At 47.8% G+C, this 5,485-nt stretch overlaps 1 long non-coding RNA gene across 1 annotated transcript; it reads right to left on the bottom strand.

Annotated features, from left to right (window-relative positions):
* Positions 1 to 2,145: 2,145 nt before the first annotated feature.
* LOC144791118 (uncharacterized) lies at positions 2,146 to 4,263 on the bottom strand. Its single transcript, XR_013602299.1, has 2 exons — positions 4,160 to 4,263; positions 2,146 to 2,335 (listed from the first exon to the last, which is right to left on the bottom strand). It is a non-coding gene; the product is annotated as an uncharacterized LOC144791118 (long non-coding RNA).
* Between the last annotated feature and the right edge of the window lie 1,222 nt (positions 4,264 to 5,485).

The following is a 5,485-nucleotide window of genomic DNA, read 5'->3' on the forward strand; positions in this document are numbered from 1 at the left end:
TGTTTACTTTTGAACTACTTTTTTAAACTTTTACTTTCCTTCTTCCCTACTCTTATTTTTTTCATTTTGTCTCTTCTTTACTGCTCACACCTGCCCAGAACAAGAACATGGTCAAGACAGCTGTGAAGCTGCCCAAGACGGGCACCGCAGCCCGTGCCCGGCTCCCGTGTGGTCGATTGAGGGCGGAAATGGTGGTGCCTCGGGAGATTTTCAGCCCTGAGGAGGTGGGCGCACTTGTTTTTTACGTGCAGCGCCGTCTCCCCAGGACCATCGCGGCAGGCGGCAGGATTGCTGCTGGTTACACCAACAGCCAGGAGCGACGGAAGCGGTGGGCGCAGGTGTGCCGGGCCCTTTTTAAGATCACGGGGGTCCAGCGCACCTACAATCAGGTCACCCACCGCTGGACCGACATCCTTGACCGAGAGCGTGACCTGCTAGACGTGCTGGGAGTGGAGGTCCCCGGTCTTGGTGAGTAGTAGTAGCAATTTTTTCATTAATATTTCAAAATCTTCTGTGCATTTCATGTGCACTGTTCTCCTTCTCTGTGCCGGTGCCACTGCTTATTTGTTATCTATTTTGTGTTCATTTAATTGGGCTGAGTATGAGTGTATTTTACAGAACTGCGTAATGCTAGACACAAAGGGGCAGATTTACAAGCCCCTTGTTCCACGTTTACACTGCCTTACCTGATGCACAGCGACGTAAACGTGGCGCATCCCTGCGAGTCATGCACAACGTGATGCATCTAAGGAGATGCGCCACGTGAATGCCTGGGCCTGCGCCTCAATGGGTGCGTTCCCACGCAGGGGGGGAGTGGGGGGTGGGTGGTGCCGGTCAGGCAGATGTGTGCCTCGCAAAAGTGCCTGCGTGAAATCTACAAGATTTAACGCAGGCACTTCCGCGACGCTGCTATGTCAATTCTTTATGCCTGCTTGCTTGAAGCAGGCGTAAGGACTGATGCGGTATGTAGAGTATTGGGCAGCCCTGAGCACTGCTATAGTTGCATTGCGCCCGCGAAGCGACTCTAGAGATGCGCCCCTATTTCGTCACGAGATGCGTTACGCATCTGCCTACCCTTGCGCCAGGGTTTGCCGCATTGTAATAGCGGCGCATCTGCCGTGACGCAAGGTTATTTTTGTGTTACGTATTTGTTCTGGTGCACATCTGGAGGTGTGCAGCTCAGAACTCGTAAGTATGCCCGTAAGTGTCAGATTAGCAATTACCTGCGCATCCCTGCAAAGTGTGTGGCACGGCAGCACCACCCATGGTGCGCCGTATTTACAATGCGGCACACCATGGTCCCAAAACGTCACCGAAGCGTTAAGCATTAATAAGCATTGTCCTAAATGACTGATTGAAATTTTATATATTCCCCATAGCCACTTTTAGCATGCGTTCCTGCGCAGGAACGCCCTCTCTTGCGTTGGAACGCTCCCTAATGGCGCAGGGTTTTAGAATGGGATGCATCTCCCATATGCGCCACGTTGTTAATATACGCCACACCATGGCGCCTCTCTTGTGGCGCTGCGTCACAAAATTGACGCAAGAATGGAGCAGAAGAGCTGCAAGGGGCTTGTAAATCTGCCCCTAGAGTAGAGGCTCAGGTGCAGTCCTTCCTTTGTAGCCCTCTTTTTGGATGAAATAGTAGGTTCTTGTTCTTTCTAAATGTTTGATTTGGTTGACAAGGACATCGGCAAGCAGCAATCATCAATGTTTTCTGTTATTTCTTTCATGTTGTACGTTAGGTCCGCCCAGGGGCAAGCGGACCGAAAAATCTGCTGCAGCAGTGGCTCCAAAGGAGGAGGATGCAGGCCAGGGCGGCGAGTGCTCCTTTGCTGGCCCCAGTAAGTTTTCTTTTAAATATAGAGGACCTATTGTTGTCCAAGCATTCCAAATTTAATTATTTTGAAAAAATATTTAGAAAGAAGCAAAATCAATAATCCTACTGTTGCAGGGACAATTCTCCACAAACCGAACTATGGACACCAAAGACCAGAGTAATAATATTTCAGAGTGGCGTGTTTGGCACACTGTATAAATAAACCTGGTAGTGTCAGCAGCACAGATTCCTCCTTCCAAAATTTGCAAAACTTTCCGCTCAGTCACTCTAGTCCGGACTCTCTAGAGGAAAAACTACAGAGTCAATTCAAGTTTAAAAGCTTTATTAAAAGTTTAAGTAAACACATATATTAAAATAAAGTTAGTTGGAAATGGAAAAGTGCTTGGTGCTGATTTGATGAGTTCTGGAATGGTACACATTTCTTGTGGTCGAGCCGAGCTTTCACCTGGTTTCAAGTTGATGTTCCTCTCTTGTCATTAGAAGTCCAGTTTCTGTCTGTTCAGAGAAAAATAATGTGTGTTAAAAAATTAAGCAAGCATTCAACAATTGTGACAAAAAAATTAAGCAAGACAACAGCTTTCCCTGGAAGGAGGGACATTTACTTTAGACTACAGTAGACAGTCAATTACTTTTTCAGTTGTTTTCACATTTTTTCATTCATAGTCCAAATACTAGTGGAGTGGTGTAATCTAACATTCTTAAATCTACTTTGTAGGTGGAACATCTGGTGGCGGGGCCAGCTCGGATGTGGTCATCATTGACTCGGAGTCCGAGGGTCAATCTGGGGAGGAGTCGGACCAAGAAGAAGTACAGACTGTGAGGCAGGAGACAGTGGCGGTGGCGAGTACAGGTAAGCTGGATCATGGTACTATCTGACTCTTAGATAGGATATGATGTGTATCCAGTGGTGGCCCAGTGACAAATTACAATATGGTAATTACAGCAGGCTGGGACCGAAAGACAGATAGAGGCAGAGACAGAGAGAGAGGAAGACAGAAGGAGAGATAGAGAGGGAGGGAGCCAGAGGGAGGGTGAGGGAGGGAGACAGAGAGAGAGAGACAGCGAGGTAGAGGGAGACAAAGGGAGACAGAAAGAGTGAGACAGAGAGAGAGAGAGAGAAGAGAGAGAGAGAGAGAGAGAGAGGGAGGGAAACAGACATATCGCCTGGGCCTGGTGCAGATGATACGGTTGCTGGTGTGGTTAACGGCTCAGAGGAAAAATCACTCACTTCTGCCAGATCTCTTTCATATGAAAGAGCACCAAACCAAGGATACAAGAGAGTTGTGGGAAGGGAAATGGTGATTCAAGCGCCCCTCCCTGCGGACGCCCATGATACTGGCCTGAATAGTTTTGTACTGCCCTGGCTAGTTGCTAGTTGTACTGTGACACAACTTCCTGCTGAATCATTTTGTGTTAATCATATTCCTAAAGAGCATTGCTTACAGATTATGTCTTTCTTTCTTCATATAGTTGGCAATACTAAAACCTCCAAACCAACGAGGAGTATGCTGGCTGTACTGGCCCGGCAACGGAGGCTGGAAGCAACTGTTGCGGAATATCGGCGACTGGTGGAACTCGAGGGGGATGACACGCACTCCAGTGCATCCAACTTAACATCGTCTACATCCTCCTCTGTTACCCCACGTTCTGCCGGTAAGCACAGTGCTCCAGCGAACCGGAGCCGTGCCGGAAGACGCCACCGCCGAGCAGCAAAAGCTGCACCTCGCAGCACTGTTAAAGGTCGCTTGCGCCGTGCACTCCGCAGAGTGTCAGACCTAGAGGCGGAGGTCCAGAAATGGCACAAATTTCAAAATGTGGTGGAGGGCCTCCGCCTAGAGCAAGCCATCCTCCAGGAAAAATATGATGCCCTGGCCCTAAAGCATGATGCCCTGGAGGCCAAACTTACCAGCTTGCATCCATAGAGTGTCCCTTGCCCCTTTTTTTGAGACTTTTGGGGGGTGGGAATTGGGAGTTGGGTTTTTTGGGGACTTTTGAGGACTATTTGTTGGGGTTAGGGAGGGTCTTGCGGGAGATTATTTTGTTAGGGATATAAATATACTTTTTCAAACTTTATCTGAGCATACCTGTTTTTTTACTACTTTTGAGCTGGGTGGGTGGTGGTTTTGCAGTAATTTCATTTAACAGAACACTGTCATCGTGTTGGTTCACGTGCAATAGGCCAAATGTTTTCCTAAGTAAATGCCTGTCACAGACTTTGTCAATTCAAGAGCCCTAGGACTTTGCTGCTAGTACCACTGTCACTCTCTCGCCTCTCCGAATACTCCATTATACTACCTCCCATCCAAAAGCTTATCTTACCTGTAATTTGTGTTTGAGGGCTGGCTCCACCTGGAATTCACAGAGTCCTAACGCGTTCTGCAGCAGGGCCACAACTGGAGTTTCCCGGCGTGGATTTTCTGCAAATCAAAAGCAATCAACATTAGAAATGTGGTAGCGGTGCTGACACAACCCTAAAACCTAGAAACCCCAGAGACAGCACCCCTGAGACAGGCAAGCGAGCAATAGAACGCCTACACGTTCACGTGCAATAGGCCACATTTTTTCCTAAGTAAATGCCTGTCACAGACTTTGTCAATTCAAGAGCCCTAGGACTTTGCTGCTAGTACCACTGTCACTCTCTCGCCTCTCCGAATACTCCATTATACTACCTCCCATCCAAAAGCTTATCTTACCTGTAATTTGTGTTTGAGGGCTGGCTCCACCTGGAATTCACAGAGTCCTAACGCGTTCTGCAGCAGGGCCACAACTGGAGTTTCCCGGCGTGGATTTTCTGCAAATCAAAAGCAATCAACATTAGAAATGTGGTAGCGGTGCTGACACAACCCTAAAACCTAGAAACCCCAGAGACAGCACCCCTGAGACAGGCAAGCGAGCAATAGAACGCCTACACGTTCACGTGCAATAGGCCACATTTTTTCCTAAGTAAATGCCTGTCACAGACTTTGTTAATTCAAGAGCCCTAGGACTTTGCTGCTAGTACCACTGTCACTCTCTCGCCTCTCCGAATACTCCTTTATACTACCTCCCATCCAAAAGCTTATCTTACCTGTAATTTGTGTTTGAGGGCTGGCTCCTTCATTTCTTCATTGTGCAGAATCCAGGCATCAGCATTATGGGTAATGGATAGGGTGAGTCAGTCTGGAGGAGGAGGACTCAGGATAGACGACCAGGACTGAGTTCTTGTCAACTAACTGTTGTGAACCGGAGGAATGCTGCGGCATCAAAATCAAGACAGTTCTGCTGATGTGCTTGTTGTTTGATTGGGTGATTACAGTTTTGTTGGGAATGTGATGAAGCACTTGCTAAAGAAAGACAGACATACAGGAATAAAAGTGAATAAGGAGGACTATTTACAATTAATGAATGATTGATTGAGTCATTTTCAGAACTCGCTGTCAGGGAAGCAGAACTCGTCCTCATACTCTGCTAAATCATCAGTCGGGGTTACTTCTGGTAACTGAGGAGAACTTTCCTCGGGTAGGGCGGTGTCCTCTTCTTCCTGCGTGCATTCTCGTACTCTGTAATCTGGTGGTATGAAGTGCTGGTTCATCTTTATCATGGTGAGCCGCTCCACATTTGCGGGCAAGAGGCGGGACCTTTTGGAAGTCACAATGCCACCAGCAG

Source organism: Lissotriton helveticus, chromosome 11, assembly GCF_964261635.1.
Source record: "Lissotriton helveticus chromosome 11, aLisHel1.1, whole genome shotgun sequence".
Taxonomy (NCBI): Eukaryota; Metazoa; Chordata; class Amphibia; order Caudata; family Salamandridae; genus Lissotriton; species Lissotriton helveticus.